Source organism: Papaver somniferum, chromosome 9, assembly GCF_003573695.1.
Source record: "Papaver somniferum cultivar HN1 chromosome 9, ASM357369v1, whole genome shotgun sequence".
Lineage (NCBI taxonomy): Eukaryota > Viridiplantae > Streptophyta > Magnoliopsida > Ranunculales > Papaveraceae > Papaver > Papaver somniferum.
Window position 1 is genome coordinate 36307785 of NC_039366.1, and position 19904 is coordinate 36327688.

At 36.1% G+C, this 19904-nt stretch overlaps 1 long non-coding RNA gene across 1 annotated transcript; it reads left to right on the forward strand.

The window, feature by feature from the left end:
* Positions 1-19142: 19142 nt before the first annotated feature.
* LOC113310771 lies at positions 19143-19549 on the forward strand. Its single transcript, XR_003341379.1, has 3 exons — positions 19143-19196; positions 19274-19340; positions 19458-19549. It is a non-coding gene; the product is annotated as an uncharacterized LOC113310771 (long non-coding RNA).
* The last annotated feature ends 355 nt before the right edge of the window (positions 19550-19904 follow it).

A 19904-nucleotide genomic window follows, 5' to 3' on the forward strand; every position in this document is an offset into this window, starting at 1 on the left:
AAAAAAAAAAAAAAAAAAAAAAAAAAAAAAAAAAAAAAAAAAGTAATATTTTTAGGTTTTCCAAAGAACAAAACTGCAAAACCCTAAACCGGAACTTTTTTTTCGATGCGAAGGTTAAACAAAACTTCTGCTTAAGGCATTGAAAGCATACAAAACCTAAAAACAAACTGGTGGCGCAACCATCATGATTAACAAGAAGAAACAGGTAAATTCTCCATCCATATTTTACGTTTCTCTTTTCCACAACCTTCATCATCTTTGAAAAGTTCAACAGAAGATCGATTGCAATTGCTCTGGCCGTTCTGAGTAACGATCTCACTCTCTTTCAACATTTTTTCTTTTTTGATTTGAGTTTTAATTTTCATATGATTAAGATTTGCATGAAAAGGTACTAACAAGTGATTAAGATTATTAAACCTAAGTTTGGATTTTCCTATGATTGCTGAAATATTGATTTTATTCAGAAATATTCTCCTTTGTGTCTTCCGGGAACCCTAATCTTCCCATGCAGTTGGGTTATCTTTGGGTTTATCCGTGAGAAAAAAAAAATCATCTTTTTTGTTAGCTCCCCTTATTTCCGATCTTACAATTTCTTAGTTCGGTGAGTTAACGATCATCCTTGCAGAACTCTTACATGACCCTGCAAAAAGGTTTGATTTACCTTAACTTTCTGTACATGAAATCATGGATCTTCATCATCAAATACAGATTATCAATATCAGGTAAGAATAATATTATGTTTTGTGATTTTGGTTTCGATTTTTAAGAATAAAATTATGTTTTGCGATTTGGGTTTCGATTTTTTGTTCATTTGATGGAATCCCGTGTGCAAGAGATTAAAAATAGAAGAACAACAACAAGCCTTAAAACCTATGTCTGCCTTTTCTGCAAGTGAATCTATGGTAACCTACATGGCTAAACCTATTCTCTTCTGCGTGAAACAAAACTCGGTTTGCTTTTCTTTCGTTTCTTTATTTAAATTTTATTTTTTCGTGTTTGATTTTATGTGTTTTATATTGCAGGTGCGAGTTTTTGTGTTTTAAAGAACATGTTTTTTCTTTTGTGTCAAGGGAAATCTTGGATCAATCTTTGGATTGTTAGTCATCGGTTGCTGGCTATTTTTCTCCATTTCTATAAGATACATACTTCACTAGATCATAATTAGCCTTCCATATGATGATCATAGGCTGTTTTACAATACATGTTTTAATGATGTAGTTAATTTTTGGTTTTTGCAGAAGTTGAATCACTTTTGAAACCAGAAGAAAGGGCAATATTGGAGCAAAATGAAGCCCCTGATCTTACTAAAGTATCAATTGTTAGTTAGTTAAACCTTTGGCAGACGATAAACCAATTCTAGGATTCTCTTGAGTCTGTCAGACAACCACCACAGCCGGCCATGCCGAAGTCAAGCTGAGAACAATCAAATCCACTTCTGTAGGGTTTGAGATGCAATCAGATCCACTTGAGCTCTGGAGTTCTTGGTGAATATTATTAGTTGACTTGCCTTATCCTGGCTACTATTGCTAACCATGTTCTCTCGAACTGTTTTGGTTATTGTGTTTAGCAGAGGTTTCCAGCCAAGACAACTTAATTAGTGGTCGTAACATTTGAAAATGGAGGAGAGATTTATTTAGCTTAGTCAAATTCTTAGTTACAGGCCTTATTCAGGTGCTGCTATTTATTTTTTTTAGCTAAAGGAATCATTCTTTAAAGCTTTACACAATGCTCCATTATTTATGTCATTTGGTTATCTCTTTTCATGCATTTTCTTCGTTATTTTCTGTTCCAAATGCAATTGCAATATACCGTTTTTTATTGATTCAAAATGGTTGATGACGTGGATATACTCTTAATTATTTTGCTCTCTATATGACCTGTGAATTATTGTGTCTATGACATGTCTCACTTGATTCTTTTCGAACGAAAGCTGTCATTGGCTTTCCTTTTTGAGTCGCTGGCACATCAAATCGGGTATTAAAAAAAGCCTATTCTTCTTCTAAGGTTTGATCCCTCTCATTACTAACTCTCAGTATCAATTTTTTTTTATAATGTATGTCGTCTTTCTCTCAAATGACAAACTAATACTGTAAGTGTAAATGGAGTCTGTACGAGGCTCTTTTGGCAGGAGTATATAATTATACTTAGGCACTTACTAATATAAGTTTTTTGGTTAAAAACTGAGCATTGTCGTCTCTTTACCAACAGGTGAACTATATATAACCCTAGAACTATGCACAATGGATGAGTAGTTTTGTTGGCTAGTCATTACATTTCGGGTTGATCCAAAGTACGCAGAGCTTTGTCTTAGTCATTACACATGTTGATGTTTTTCAGGTTGAGCTTCAACAAGAAGGTACCTAAATAAACAGTGGTGGTACTTATTTGATTGGGTCTCTGTCTCATGGTGGCTGCCATCGGTTAAGTAATAACCACTTGCTTATTCATATAAGTAATTAACCCATGTTGTTGCATATAAAACTGAAAGCCCTAATCACCTCTCTTTTTTGCATTATGGAATACAAAGTTTCCAGATAGATGAACTGTGTTGTCAAGACTGTAAGATTTATTAAATCAATATATCTTCGGGTATTTTTTGTTCGATTAATGTCTTTTACAGGGTTTTTTTTAGGGTTTTTAGGTTTTTCCATAAGCATAACTTAAGCATTTCCATTATGCAGGTGCACACAATAATATTCATGGAAATAGCTTCGAAGATTGCGAATGAAATCACAGTAGGTCAGAGATTTGCTGCCTATATATGGTTATTCTGATGCGACAAGAAGGCGTACCAACAAGTTGTTCTACACAAAAAGTTCTTTTGGGACAGGTAAAATCTATCGGATACCACTTAGTCGAATTTTCCTTTTAATTTTCTTCTAGATAGTACTACTTTGAAGTGCATTTCTTTATTGAAGGGTATGAATACTTGCACTTTGCAGCATAAATCAATATTGCAATATCTAGAACATCAAAAAGTCTGTTAGTTTCTTGGGCGAGGCAAAGCCGAGCTATACCTACTTAAATATCGTTTATCTTTTTTTCTGAGCATGGTATCAACACAAAACTCTGCAATGGACAAGGATAAGATAGGAACTTGATAGACAATGTCTTAATCCTGAAATTGAATATTATTTTTGTTTTTGGTCGGCGTTGAATCTAGAGGGAATGGTACTATATAGCTGGAACGGTACTATCACAAAGGGTCTATTTAAATGCTTTACATCCAAGTTTCTTAAGATTTTAATTTGTATGAACCTCAAGATTTTAATTTGTTGGAAAAGGTGAAGATTCTGCTGGCAAGCAACATTTCCAGAGCTAAATCCAATTGTCTTTTGATGGGCTCCAGTAAAGACCAAGTATAGGGGGAATTTAATGTCCACACTATAGTATATATGCTTAATTCATTCAAGGAATTATAAGCTTCATCTCTTCTGTGCGTAAGTTTCAGTTAGTTCAAATATAGACGTTATACATTTACTGCAAACTTCGAACATGACTCATTTCTTAAAATAGCCATGAAATTTTTTAACTTTACGTACTAAAATTATGAGATTATGTCGTTTCACTCTACAGTTGACTCAGAAACTTGAATGGTCTATGTTTTAAATGTGGTGGTAGGCTTATCTTTTTCTTATGTTGTGACTTATAGGTGCCTGACATTGTTGGTGGTGCTGTTGCTGGAGATAGTGTAGCTATTCATTGTAGTTTATGCTCTTATCTATGTGAAGACGAGGTCACTTTGGTCTTCGTGCATATGAGAAGAATATACAAAGACCCATTGTTGATTTTTATTTTATATGTACGTGTCTGCAATTAGAACTGGAGACAACATATACTATCAGTCTTGGCACAATACTTAATCTATGTACTTTTTGGGAAACTAAACTTATAGTTCTCATTATATGAATTTCCTGATAGCAGTATATGAATTCATGGTCCAAATAATATTCAAAAACTTGAATAGGAAAGCAATATTTAAATTTCTCAAATTGTCTGAAAGATCGGTTGCTTACATAGTCCATTTCTCAAATTATCTGAAAGTTCACCTGTATTGGAATGCTTTTTCGTTTTTATTCATATTGTTCTTCTCATCTCGGGCAAGGCGGAGAGTTAATTGAAGAATTCTGGTCTGGGGCGAAGCCGAGCTTTACCAAATCAAATGGGGACTTGGGCGAAGTCGAGCTTTACCAAATCATATCGGGACTGGGGCGAGGCGAAGCCGAGCTTTACCAAATCATATCGGGACTTGGGCGAGGCGAAACCAAGCTTTACCAAATCAAATCGGGACTGGGGCGAGGCAAAGCCGAGCTTTACCAAATCATATTGGGACTGGGGCGAGGCAAAGCCGAGCTTTACCAAATCATACCGGGACTGGGGCGAGGCGAAGCCGAGCTTTACCAAATCATATCGGGACTGGGGGGAAGCCGAGCTTTACCAAATAAAAAATATGGTTCAAAAAAAGAGGCATCGATGCATTGTATTTGTAGTTTGTAGTGATAGATTGAATTGTTGAACCAAGTTTGAGAAGCTGCCCGGGGCATAGCACGGGCACAAAATCTAGTTAGACTAATAACATATAGTTTCTCATTCATCAAGGTGTCTGGAAAGCACCGAAACGAAATGATAAGTTCCGCACAGCTTTTCAGATGACTCGACATCGTGACAAACCTTATGGGATTGATTCTGGCTATATGTTGTGCCTATATGTTTCTTCAAGGAAAGATTATGGCCTAAAGAAAAAATGTTATATCTTCCATTAGTGAAAGATGACTATGACTCCATACGATGCTTACCAAATTACCGGTTGGCCTGCGGAAATAAAATTTTATATGAGAGTTTCGGCAATGGTCTCTCTTTTGAATAGTGTTGACCATAAAATTGCTTGAGTTGGGCCAATTTGAATCCGAAGAAGAGTTTGAGAAAGCCAACAGAGCGAAACCTAGGGAAGGAAACAAAGATGATGTGAGGGTATCGATACTTATATAAGATATATCAATTAGGTTCATTTAAGTGAAAAATTTAAGAAATCTAAGTAGAGGAAAAAAAAAATCACGAAAACCATATCGATAAGCAGTCGACATCGATGCGCATAAATAGTCGTCGATTGTAGATCAATGATATTCTTCATTTAAAAAGAATATGAAAAAAAATCGACATATAATTCATATAATAAATCTGCCGAATGATTATTGACAAACTCAGAAACCTTATTTTAAAAAAATTGGAATGCTTATCGATTTAGAAAGTTCAAATTTAATCGAACTGGTGGTCGAATTAAGTTTAATAAGATTTCGGCAAAATATCTTCTTTTTTTAATAGGAAAGGAAGCTTCTATTGAGAATCAAAATTACAAATTGTTTTTATCCTGTTGGATAAGCTGATTGATCCATCCAGGAATGTTATTTAGCCAGCAAAAAGAAATAACTTGGGTTCTTGCGTATTTAGCTACAAAGTCTGCAATGTGATTTGCATCTCTGTGTACATAAGTGCATACCCAGTAATCGAAAGAATTTAATAAAACCAAAGTATCTTGGAGTAGATTAGCTGTTGTCCATTTTATTGCTGTGGAAATTCCATTAACTGCCGCTATCACAATCTGACAATCTCCCTCTAAGTGAATCCTTCTCCAACCATTCCTTAACGTCCATTGTACTGCTTATGGAAGAGATTATGCTTCAGCATGTTTTGGATCAATGGCTAGATGTGCACCTCCTCGCAGTCCATAGCTGTTCCCTGTAAAATATCTGCATATTAGACCCTATCCTGAGAGTACTGATTTATCAATATGGGAGGCATCAAAATTTATTTTGAGTGTTCCATTCACTCACTGGTACTTTCCAAATCTTTTTTACTATTCTTACAGAGCTACTACTAGTTGCTTGTAAAGTTTTAGCTCTTGTCCATTCTCCAATCTGCATGATAATGTTGTTAGCCACAGAAGTACTATGAAAATCTTTATTATCAAAGATTTTATCACATCTGGCTTTCCAGGTCAGCTAGAGGATAAAACTAGAAATTTCATACAAGCTAAAATCCTTATGCATAGACATGTTTGCTTTCAAGAAAAAACTACAAAACCAGCTATGTATCTCTTTATTTTTGAAGATTTCACAGATGTTGTAAGGTTTCAGTGCTACCATTGCAGAGAGCACAACTACCATCTTGATGTCTAGTGAACCTAGAAAGTCTAGACTTAGTAGCAATACAACCATGGAGAAATTTACACATAAAGTGCTGGGTTCTTGGGGGAAGTTTATATCTCCAGAAAGATTTCCAACAGATATTAAGATTGTTCTTAGTAGGCTTATTAGCTAGGCGATCTTTCAGAATAGAGCTGTAAGCAGACTTAATAGTAAAAGATCCATTACTAGATGGCTCCCACCTTAGCTTATCCTTACCTGCAATAGGTATTCTAATGTTAGTAATCTCTTTCACCGAAATGGTTAATCTTTGTTTCCTTATTGCTCACAAATGATTCCTTGACCATTTATCTTTCAAAATCAATGTTTTCCTACAAATCAGATTGATAGTCTTAATATTTTTGTTTAATTTTTTAGGTTAATCTTATTTCTAATCCTCATCTATCAAATAATTTTGATTATGTTTTATAACTAATCCTTTTAGCTCCCAAATGTGTTTACAGGTTGCTTCTTCCTTAATGGCGTTTTCCTTGTATGTTGTTGTGATTACATCGTTTGCTCTGCTAGCTAGATTGCTTTTTGAAGCTAAAGTGTTTCCATTGATTCATCATGATGAGAGTTATCAACTCAGCAAGTCCCGATTCGTTGACTTTCAAAGGAAAATTTAAACTAGGAAGAAGCGGAAAAAAGCAATTTCAAATTTGAAAAAAGATGGGGCATAATTGATAACGGTTTCCTTATTTTACTCGGCAGATTGGTAAGCTACCAACTTGTTTCTGTTATTAGAATATCCGGTTATAATTCTCAGAAATATTCATTCCATAATTCTAGACCTGAAAATCTTGTATTCGGAGATGAAAACCCTAAACCTCAAATTCCATACCCTTTATCTACCAAAGTCATAAAACCTTAGAAAACAACCAAATCTTTCAATTTCTCAATCCCAGAATGTCTAAAGAAGCAAATAAACAAGTTGTAGATCTTGCTGAAAAATTTAAGGAAGCTGCATTAGAGTTGGATGTGGATTCAGACAATGAAAGTCTGATAGCAGAAAATGAAGCAACTGAACATAAAGAGGATTAGGAATTCTGTTTGGTTGGAATGATCATTATGGAAGAAGGAAAAATGGGTCTCAAAGCTGTCAAAAAATAAATCAAATTCATTTGGAACTTTATTCCTGAAGATGAAGTGCAGGTGGCAGAGCTAGAGGATAATATCATGGTGTTCAGATTCAAAGCTGAAGAAACAAATAACAATGTTTACATAACTAGACCATGGAGATTAAATGGTCATCTGATGATTTTACATGGGTATACTGCTGAGGTCATTTACAAAGAGCTCGATTGGGTGCACCAATGTTTTTGGATCCAACTCAAAAAACTTTTGCTTGAGCATATGAATCCATTTTCAGTCACAAAAATTGGGAAACTAGTGAGAGAGGTCATATCAATTGAACCAACAGATGCAATTCCAGTGGATAAGGAAGGGGTCAAAGTTTGTGTGGTTATTGATATAAATAATCCACTACGAAGGGGTGTACTTGCAAAAACTATTGCAGGTTATACTAGATGGATTAAGTTTTTTTTATGAAAGGCAACCACACAATGTCTGTCCTTCTTGCTATATCATCAAACACACAAAGGGTGAAGTATATAAGGCAGCTTCATATTACCTAACTAAGGCTCACAATAAACCTATATTCTTTGGTGCAAAAGCAATGCTGGAAATAAGAAGAATGGGGAATGAAAAGAGTTAGATTCTGTTCCACAATCTCAAAAGAAAGAAGAAGCAAAGCATGCAATTTTTGTCCCTCCCAAAGATGGTTTCATGATTTGTCCCGTTAATGATCAGTCTCAAAGTTAAGAGTAAGGTGAATCATATGCAAGATTGGGTAAGAGAGCTAGGACAACAATGAACAAGGGAGAGGAAGCTTCCAATGACTCAAGCAATCAACCTGCTCAAATCAACTCTTGTGGTGAAAATCAATTGAAAACACTTGCTGCAGAGAATCACACATAAGGAAAAACAACTTGGGAACACTAATGGGGAGACTAAGGTAATCTCAAAAGAACTTTATTTATTATTCTCAAACTTGCTTTTCTTTATTGCTATTACAGATAACTTTATCCTTCCTTTTAAACTCAATTGCTCTCTTAACAAAATCCTGTTTAACAAAATGAAGGTCATATCATGGAATGTATGTGGCTTTGGAAACAAAGATACAAGAAACCATTTAAAACCATTTAAACATGCTCATAAGGTCCCAAAACCCAAATATTATTTTTCTGATTGAAACAAAAAACAAAGAAAAGAGGATGCAATATTAACTGACTAGATACAAATACCCAAATGTTGCTTTCTTAAACCCAATAGGTCTGTCAGGTGGCCTATGCATAATGTGGAAGGACAAAATTGATTTGAAAATTGTGGATATGCAGTTGAATATGATTAATTATATAGTCAAATTTGATAGTCAAAATAACTATTCCCTGCTTACTTGTTTGTATGGTGCTCTCAATAATGATGATAAGGAGGCCCAATGGAACCATCTTAGAGATCTTAGAATTGTTCACAGTAACCCCTGGATAGTAATAGGGGATTTAAACTTCATCTTAGACAGGAATGACAAAGAGGGAGGTAATGCTTCAAACCAAAATACTATAGATGAAAATAAGCAACTTATCTTGAACAATAATCTTTTTCAGTATGTCCTATATAGGGAACCCTTTCACTTGGACTAATAGAAGGAGTGGTGCATATTTGATTCTAGAAAGATTAGATAGAGTTCTTTATTCCATTGAGTGGTCTCAAAACTATCCAAATGCTACTCTTTATCATTTGACTGTAGTTGGTAGTGACCATTGCCCCATTATGTTGTTAACTTGTAAGAATGAAAACAATACTAAGAAACCTTTTAGAGTTAACAAATCTTGGTTTAGAGACTCTAGTTGAACTGATCTTATAAAGTCTGAATGGAAATGTCAAAATAATGGTTCTTTTGCTTTTCAATTTGCTAGCTGCCTCAAAAACACTAAGGTAAGTCTGAGACACTGGAATTATCATCACTTTGGAAATATTCAAAATCAGATTTATACTCTTGAATCTCAGTTGTCTATCATTACTAGTGCCAGGAATTCTCACACAGATGCCAGGGTTGAAGAATTAACTCAAAAGCTTAAGTATTGGTATGATATTGAATGTGACTTTTGGAGACAGAAAGGTAAGGATGATGCCCTCTTGTTAGATGATAGGAACACTGCGTTTTTCCATCAAAAAGCAAACTTTAGGAGGCAAAAAACTCAAATTAATTCTTTGCAATCTAATTTAGGCTTTTGGCTTGATGATAGAAAGGACATAGAATGTGAACTCTTAAGTTCAACAGCATGATTAAGACTTCTAATCCCCCTGATTCTAGGGACTATCTTAGTAATATGCATGCCAAAATTGATGATGATGGCAATGCTAGGTTAATTGCTATCCCAAATGCTGAGGAGATTAGGAAAATAGTTTTTGAGACGAAGCCATGGACCTCCCCTGGTCCAGATGGCTTCCCTCCTGGTTTCTACCAGATTATGTGGGAAGCCGTTGGAAATGATGTAGTGAAAATGGTTCAATCTTTTTTTCACTCACATCATCTCTTAAAGGAATTAAATCATAACTTCACTTCCCTCATCCCCAAGATTTCTTGTCCGAAGAGTGCTATAGAATTTAGACCCATAAGTCTTTGCAATGTTTCTTACAAAATTATCTCTAAGTTACTTGCTTCTCGACTCAAATGTGTGCTTCATAAAATTGTTTCTCCTGCTCAAACTGCTTTTTTGTCTGGTAGATCTATCCATGATAATATTATTATTGCACCTGAGTTAATTCATTCTATGAAAAGAACCAAAGCTAGAGATGGTTGTGTGGCAATAGAATTGGACATGTCTAAGGATTTTGACAGGGTTGAATGGTGTTTCCTTATTGATTGTCTTAAGAAATTGGGTTTCTCTAATGATTGGTGTAGCATGATAGAACAATGTATCACAACTGTCTCTACTTCCATTCTTCTAAATGGATCTCCAGGTAATGTTTATCTGCCTCAAAGGGGTTTAAGACAAGGTGATCCTTTGTCACCCTATCTGTTTATCCTTTGTATGGAATGTCTCTCTAGAAGTTTGATACTAGCTGAAAAAAATGGTTTGATTCATGGCTATAAAACAAATAACAGGTGTCCTTTTATATCTCACTTATTTTTTTGCTGATGATTGTTTAGTTTTTATTAAGGCTAGAAGTAAGGATGCTAGAAATCTTTCTTCTTTGATTGATCAATTTAGTAAATTTTCTGGACAGGCTGGGAACTTTGATAAATCTGCTTTAGCCTTCAGTAGTAAGGTGCCAACTGCTGTGAAGAATGATATAGTAGCATTCTTAGAATAAACAGAATGTCACTAAATGAGAAGTATTTGAATCCGTATTGCATGTAAGGATAAGCTAAGGTGGGAGCCATCTAGTAATGAATCTTTTACTATTAAGTCTGCTTACAACTCTGTTCTGAAGGATAGCCTAGGTAATAAGCCTACTAAGAACAATCTTAATATCTGTTGGAAATCTTTCTGGAGATATAAGTATTAGGATAAAGATAACGTGGACCTAATACATTTTTTGGATACGCGTTATGAGACTAATAACATAGTTTTCTACTTATCAAGGTGGTGTCGTGAATTGGGTGCCCACAAAATCCTGAGAAAGAACCGGAACCAAGAGACGAGTTCCACAAGGGGAAATTAGGAGGAGACCCAGAAAAATAATATTCTCATTCTCAGACCCACAATTAATTTTGTATACCGTGACACCCATAATTATATGAAATTATTATATGAATCAATACATAACTGGTTATGCATACTATCTTTTCAGGCATAACTCGTTATGCAGCCTAATTTTTCAGGGGTATAATTGGCAGCGCAACTTGGACCTAACATATCTAAAAATCCGCGCCTTAGAATTTTACAAATTCTATATCGTTGGAAATCTTTTTAAAAGAGCTACGCAACAAGTACAAACAAGAATATCAAATTTTTGTTTTTAACGAAAAAATCGGAGGTGATCCTCATTTTAGGGATTTTTTTTGAAAACTTGATACTTAAACATTATGCAGTCACCAAAAACGATGCATAACACATTCTGCAGACGCATAACGAATTATGCAACCATTTTCTCCACTGCATAACAAATTATGCATTTGGATAACAAAATTATGCATCTATAACAAGTTATATTACCATTTTTTTGGTTGATTTTAGCCGTATATATAAAGAATTGATGCATAATGCAGTATGCATCCATATTTACGGATGCATATTAGGTTATGCATCTATTTTCTCGATGAATAATGCATTATATAGCCATATTAGAATAACAGGTTATGCAGGTTTTCTGGACTGCATAACAAGTTATGCAAAAAATTTTGTAGATGCATAACAGGTTATGCATCCATTTTCACGAATGCATAACATGTTATGCATCCACCAAAAAAGATGCATAACACATTCTGCAGGCGCATAACATGACATGAACACCAACAGTTTTAGTTCGTCTGAAGCTAGCAACTCTGAGTCTCAATAACAAAGGAGCGACAGTGAGAATCCGCGGAGGAATGTAACATGCAGTACCAGGAGTTCCTGAATTTCCTGTTGAAGCAGAAACAAGAATTCCTTTCTTGAATGCATGGAATGATCCAATGGAGACCACATCAGTAGCAGCAATAACTCATTTCCACCAACAAACCTCCAATTAATCTGTACCCATCATTCACCACCAGAGTTGCACACTTTAAAGCTCCACCAGAACCATTCTCTAACTGTTCTTTCCCTGTAATCCTTCTCAGACTCTTGATTCAACCACCAACATCACCAGCTTGCATCACTATATGTGGCTTCGCTACTTGCTGTTGAACTACGGCCACCATTCCTTCAATTTCATATTCATCTCCTCAACAGCATAACCAAAAACCCCAGTTAGTCTCAACCTGCACAACCAAATCTCTCACCTTCTGCTCTAATTACTTCAACAGCATCATCTGCTCTCATCTGTATCTGCACCCACAATTCCATCACCAACACAGGTCTCTTCCATTCCATAATAACCACTAGATCATCCATTATTCAAGCCATCTCCTACTCTTCCTGAAATCAACAACACAATCTCGAGTCCATATGTTGACATTCATTTTCTTCCATTAACAACAACCAGCACCTCAAACCCAACTTCAATCACATCTCTCAAATCCACTGATTTCTCCTCTTCAATTTCAGAAACCCGTTCCATATCAAAGTCACTGTAACCATAAATCTATCTCAACAGCACCATGCTTCTTTCATTACTTCTTCTCCTCTTTGTCGATCTCAATTTCAATTTCAACATGGTTGCATAACGTAATTCTTCAATTTCATGCTTCTCTGATTTGTAGACGAACCCTAACCTAATTCAAGCAACACTCAACTTCAATTACATCTGGTATTGAATGAACCCTAGACTGGCGAACCCATCTCTCAGATTCAAACCCACAACTGCTTAATTTTCTCGTTCTCACTGTTGATAGCAGCAACAAATTCAAATTGTTATGAACAACCCTTACTGCCTTTTTCTTCATATAACTCATCCATCTTCATCTTGATTTCAATTCCGTCAATTCCTTAATTCCATAGCAGTTTACAACCAGAAACCCCCAATATACGTCTCAGACCCATCCTCTATTCCTTCTCAGTTTCACAAATCACCAGCAGCAACCTTTGTTCTTCTCTGTCAACCTGATAACTACTTCAGTAATCATCAAAACCCTCATCAATCTCTCGATCTTCATCTTCTCTCCCATCCGACATACCTCGAATCTTCCATACAATCCACAAAACCTAGTTCGTAAAGCTCCTCCAAAGAAAACGAAGAAGAAATATGAATGAAAGTATAATTTTAGAAAATTTGGGAGAGCGAGTAATTTTTGGGGAAAAATTGGGTGCGCCCGTGAAGTTTTTTGTCGGTGGGTTTGAAAATGGGAGAAATCTGAAAAATGGGTGTGACTGTAGTTTTCACGTTCCACAAACTTCATGTAATATGCTTTTGAACAAGAAAAAGGGTAAAGTCGTTTCATTTTCATTACTCTTATTCTCTCTCTCTCTCGGATAAAACTCCCACAGAAAATGGAAATAGAAATGAGATTGAGAATGAAAATGGTAGAAAGATTATCACTACTATCAATGAGAGGAAGAGCAACACAAAAAAAGGTATGATGTGTTTCATCGCTTCTTCATCTTCTTCTTCTTCAACTCAATTCCATCGAGGTTGGATTTGGCGATCATGGTGTATAAGGAAATCGATGACTGCTGCTGGAGGATTAACACCATCCAACTTGAGTCTGAGAACAGGCAAAAAAAGGTATGATGTAATATTTTCTCACCCACTTTTGAAAGCTTCTGCTTCTGTTAGGGTTGTTGGAACTAGTGATGAATTGGTATTACTGGAATGGATCAAAGCTAGGTTTTCTAGCAACCCCAAAACCAAAAATATTAGGATTTTCATGTAAACCGTGCAAGAGTGCTGAACTCATATGGAGGATAACTTTCTGTTCAGAAAGTTCAATGCTGATTTACAATTTACCAGGCAATCAAATCCCTGATGACATTATTCACCTCTTCAAGAGCACCAGTATAAATTTTGTTGGAATCAATATTGTGTCTGATTATCTGAAAGCCACATTAAGGGAAAACTATGGGTATGGCAGCTTTCAATTATATGATGATCCAGGATGTTAAAGTAGCAGAAAGTTGTGCTCAAAAGCAAGTCTTGGAGTCCCTCAAGGATTTTGTGAAGTCAGAAGAGAAGAAGCTTAATAATCTGTCCTGCCAATGGTCGGCAGAAGCATTACCAGAACACTGTGTTAAGTTTGCAGCTCTTGAATGTTTTGCAGGACTGAAACTTACAATTGATAACTAAAAGGGTTTCGGGTTGGGTTCTTGGCCTCCCAAGCAGAGAAAGGGTGGTGGAAATCCTCTCTGGTTAATTACAAATTCAGTAGTGATAGATATTTAGTAGTAGGATCTGTCAAGATGCAGAACACTATATTCAGTTTGCCCTCTCAAGCAGAGAAAGGGTGGTGGAATCCTCTCTGGTTAATGGCAAATTTAGTAGTGACAGATATATAGTAGTAGGATCTGGTTAAGGTGTCAAGACAGGGCAGATATACTGTGTTCTTCTTGGGATGAACATATGTAGTGTGTGGATTTATCTGAGTCGCTGCAAAAGTTTGAAATGTTTCAGCAGTTATTAGGTTCTTTAGCAGTACCATTGTGGAGTATTAATTAGTTGAAGTAGTATGTTCTTTAACATTACAATCTGGAATTTCTCGATGCGGAATATTAGTGGAAGTGTGTAGACAGGGACTTAATCCTGGCGAGATCGATTTTGAGATATCTGAATGGAAGCGTATCAAACTCGTGCAGTCTCATTCATCTTTCCCATTTGCGGAGGTCTGTTTTTGTGTTTGTTTTTTTCTCTTGATTAGTGTGATGTAAACTGCTGAAGAAAAATCTATATCTTAGTTCAATGAAATACATATTCCACTATATTGTCTCTTCGTCGTGTTTTGTTGTGCTTGTTGTTACAGTAATTCCGAAAGTGTTTGGATTAGTTATTCTGTCTTCCTTTTTATTTTTGCGCTTCTTCTATTTTGACAGATGATGTTATAGTACCTTTCTCACTTAGGCTTAGTCGCAGTCAATTCTCATTATATATGGGTTCTGTTTGCTTAATAAAAGTTGGAATTGGGGGGGTACTTTCTATAGACACCAGAATGAGTCCTTAACTCATGAACATCGTTCTGATCCATCTGTGTCACTCAGGATCAAAATATGTACATCAATTAAGTGACAATTGAGTGACCACAGATGATATGGGGAGTTGACATCTCACTATCTCAGTCATTCCAAAAATTGTTAAGCTAGAATCCTTGGCCCTACATGGTAGCACATTCCCATTTTTTTTTTTTTTGAAATGTAAGCCTAGAGCTCCAAGATTCCATCTATAGATGTGGAGGATGATATATATAGTGGTAGTGAGCGTTATGGAAGATCATCAAATACATAGATGGCTAATGGATTTGATGTGCTCTTTTTGGGTACTTTTATTTCATCCGTCATTCAATGGGGCTTCTCTACATTTTTACATTTCCTCTGAAATTGGTTGAATCACCGCCATCCATGGGAGGTGGTGCAGCACCAGGATTGTGTGCTGAACACATCAAATCGGTTATGAACATTGGTCCTGCATTTCCTGGCGTCCTGAAGGCAGCCAGTGGCTTATCTTCTGGAGAGGCCAGAGATGTTGCTTTTGTCAGGTAAGCCTTTACAACTTCGCTCCACATTGCGCAGTTTTCTTAAATTATGGCAGTCCTTCTCCGACAGACTTGTCAGAGTTTGGGAGGAAAAGGAGATCTTTAAATCTTCTTTTCCAAAAAAGGTGTTGGGTTTTCAAAAAAGCCCATCAGTAGAATTACTGAATTAGTTTTTAAAATTGGCGAGGCTGTATTGTTTGAGCATTAAATGTAACAGTTGTATTGTGCTATCTTTAATCAGCATTTACTTGTAATGCAGAGTACTGGCGCCTGGGGTTTTGGACTTTTTGGTTTGCAACTCTAGAGCATGTGATGCGGGTATCTCGTACACGCGGCTTTGCCATGTCCTTAAATCCAAAATGAGGAGAGACTATCTGGGGTAACATGGATTGATCTCCTGAAGAAGGCCACGATTGTGATCTAACTAATGAAGCTGCTGCAAAGCTAGGTTTCAAGGTAGAGGATCCTGTAAAATATTGACAACTAATGCTTTAGATGCTCTAAATCACTGGTTCAACCCGTGTCTTGTGCCTTTTTTTTTCCTTAGGTTAGAAATTTTGCTTACCATTTGCCACATTCTTTAGATTCATTCTCTACTCATTTTTAGGTATGGGTCAACATGAATATATACCATAGTCGACACAAGAATAGTAAGTGAGCACTAATATGCTTATGGTTAATCTGTATATTATCGTGGATACGTTTGGACATTTGGAGCTATTCTAGACATGGCCACAGACTGGTTAACTTATATTTCTACCATTTTTTTTTATCGAAATCATACACAGTTTGCGTTCACTGTACCAATGGTTATCTGCTGGATTTACAATTCCATCTCAAATTCTTTGATGGCTGTTTTCGGGGTCAGCACTGCTTGTCTGTTGGTAGTCCTCTCACAGTTTTACCGGTAGGACATACATTAGTGCATATTTTTGAATTTCAATATGTGTTTTAGTTGCTGAGCATATATCCGATTATACTTGTCTTTGCTTAGCCTAAATATTGCCAGCCGTTGGCTTTAAATATAGAGGCATTGTTTTCTCAGAAGTATTTGCGCACCACTCGAGATTCATTCTTAATAAAGCATGTTTTTCTGCTGGGAAAAATCTTTTTTAAAGGACATGTCTTGTTGGGGTTATGTATCTGGTAAGGCAGGTCATAAAGATGTCAATGGCAGTATTAGTTGGCTCTTTTAGTTTTACTATGGTAACCGTTTTTTTACGGCTTGCTGTGTGGCATTGGAGGTAATTCAAGTAATTCGATTACCGTACTCAGTGTCATTCACTTAACTTTCTGATTAGCTACATACTATACTTTTCTCTGAACCAATAATGGCATTTTTTTTTTAAAGCAGTGAAGTTGAAAAATCTGTTTAAAGGAATTGTCTTGCTGGGATTATGTGCTTAATTAAACAGTTTAAGATTAACTTTTTTGGCTCACTACTTTTCTATCAGGTAAGGCAAGTCATAAAGATGTCAAAGACAGTACTAAGTGTCTCTTTTAGTAGTATGGGAAACCGTTTATTCATGGTTATTGCTGTATGGCATCTGAGGGATTCAAGTAATTCAATCATCGTACTCAGTGACATTTACTTAACTGGCTGATTAGCTACGTGCTCTTTCACAATGTATGTTATTAGAAAATCTGAATGTGGTCTTGCTTCAATATAATAATGGGAAATAACATCCCTTTTCTCTTAAAATGGTATTCATGGGTCTGTCGAGTATGTGACGAAATTGGGAATAAAACCTAGTCTTGTGATTCTGTATGTACTCTGTATAATCCTTTTCCTACTTGCGGAAAGCCAATCTGAAAGTGTGATCGAGGTAAGCATTCTCAGGTTCATTTTGAGTTGTTCGCATTGGTTGTCTTTTGGGGTCGATACCAGTGAAGTGTTCTTCTCTGCCAGGTGTTAGTGAGGGCCTTGAAACTTGTTTTCTTTCCCTGTTGGCGTAGCTCTTTTTGGATGGGCAATCAAGGAAGCAATCTATGTTATACAGGTAAGATCTCACTTTTGTGTGCTATTTGTTGGAAATGAGTTCTTTGTGTGGCTTCAAATGTATACTTCCATTTTCTATAAAAATTGTGCTTGAATTTTTTGTAGTCGTAGCCAGCACTCATTTCCCATATTTCATATTACTCGTATTCATCAATCTTCCTTAAGAGTTCGTTCTGATTCCGAGTTTCATCATCTTAAATCACCTAGGATCCTAGTCCAGAACTTTACACCTGTAAGGCTGTAAGTTTTTGATCCTAAAAAACACTCTAGTACACAATTTGGTAAAATTGTTTTTCTTAGAACTTGGATCAACTACTCTTGTATAATACAAATGTGATAAAATTTATTTATAAATGGTTATTTTTTCAGATGAAGTCAGCTGCAGATGTGTGTGTTCTATATGATATCAACAGGTAGCAAAAACACTGAGTTGATCCTCGTCTGATCATTTCAACTTCTATTTTGTTTGGATGTGCCTGATACTGTGTTGGCAAAGGTTCTCAAACATAAGGTAAGATTGATTTGTTAAGATGGAATGTGCAGTCTGCTAGCTCAGATATCAACAGATAGCAAAAACACTGAGTTGATCCTCATCTGATCATTTCAACTTCTATTTTGTTTGGATGTCCATGATGTTGTGTTGGCAAAGGTTCTCAAACATAGGGTGGTCGATTTGTTAAGATGAAATGTGCAGTCTGCTAGCGCAGATTTCTTGCCCATCATATGGTACCCTATTTGGCATTGTGTTTTTGTCTTTAATGGAAGAATCTTGTTATGCAGAATCATCGACACTATTAGCATATATTTATATTTCTTATTTCCAAGCAGAATAGAACATTAATCAGAGGATTGTGATGAAATGGAAGAGTAAATTATCATGAAATGGAAATGCTTATTGTTTTTTCAACTCCTTTTTTACACTTTTCAATGTGCTCCTTGCCCTTCCCCCTAATGGCTTTGAGGTGTATTTTGGCAGCACCCCTTAGAGGCTTCCAGAGAGGATGCAAGGAGATTTTATGAGACTGTTGGAGAGGCCACCAAGGTAACAGTTACTCGATTTTTTTTCGTTTTGTTTTCTTCCATACTATGTTCAGGGTTCATACTGGTTGTGTTTGTATTTTGGGTATATCAGGTAAGGATAATGGAAGGAAAAGATCCTCGTGCGAGAAGGGTCTGTGCATTTGTGACCTTCAGAAATAAAGACCTGTCTGTCAAAGCCATAAAGGAACTCGTAATTCAAAATTGAAGGTAATACATTTTCTTTCTGTGTTCCTTAAAAAGTATTGTCTCAAGCTTCAGTCATATTCCACTCGAGGAATGTGATTATAGCGTGCATAGTTGCTTTAGGTCCAATAAACGGTTTGAATTGGTGTCTTAGGTTATATCTACAGATTCTATACACATTCTGCTTTGGTTGTTTGACGTGAGATGGTTTCGACAGTAAATTACAATTATTTGTGTTGTTGCCATGATATGTACCTTTCTACTTTGTAGTGCCACTGACATTCTTTTTTTCCCTTTTAGATTTTGCTTATATATCTATTCACTTACCTACTAGTCAGGATAAAGCAGTAAAGTGCTCGCCTTCTCAAGCAAAGCACTCGTTGGTAATAGATCTAGAAGCTGGGGAGAGGATGATGTAAGGAAAGCTGTGACAGAAACTGGTTCCTGGTTGGAACTGCGAAAGGTTGGTTTGTTAATGCTTAGTTGAAAATGAATTTTCTTTTTGTGTTGTAATTACAACTGTGCTTCACATATTTGTAGCTGTGACAGTGAATGTTCTATGTATGTGTCCACTTTCTAGTTGGGAGTGTTGCTATACTGAATCATGGTATGTGTCCACTTTCTAGTTGCCACCTAGTTTCTTATTTTTTCTTTCTCCCTTTAAGATTTTGTTATGTATGTGTCCACTTACCGAACTCGTAATTTTCATCATTTGTTCTCTCAGGAACCATACTACTCCAGCTGCAACCATGGCTTTGCGTTTGTCGAGTATAATAAGAATGCCTGTGCCAAGTATTTGAGAGAGAAGATGTCGAATCCTAAAATTAAGCTGGACAAAAATGCTCCGACTGTAAAGTGAGCAGACCCTAAGCATTCAGATACTTTGTCTTCCACTCAGGTGATGATATCTCCGCTTACTGAAGAAGGCAGTATATATTGAGAATTGGCGGATGAACGTAACCGAAGATCAAGTAAGAGATGCATTGGACATCACGGTGAGATCACAAAGGTAGAGGTACCTCCTCCGAAGCCTGTGCTGAGTATTTAATTGTAGTATTATTCAGTCAAGTATGATAGAATCTGTATTTTTTAAAGACACTAAGATGGTCAACACATTTTTTAAAAATCAATCCTGTTTCTGTTCCTTGAGAAGTTTAGCATGACGTGCGCC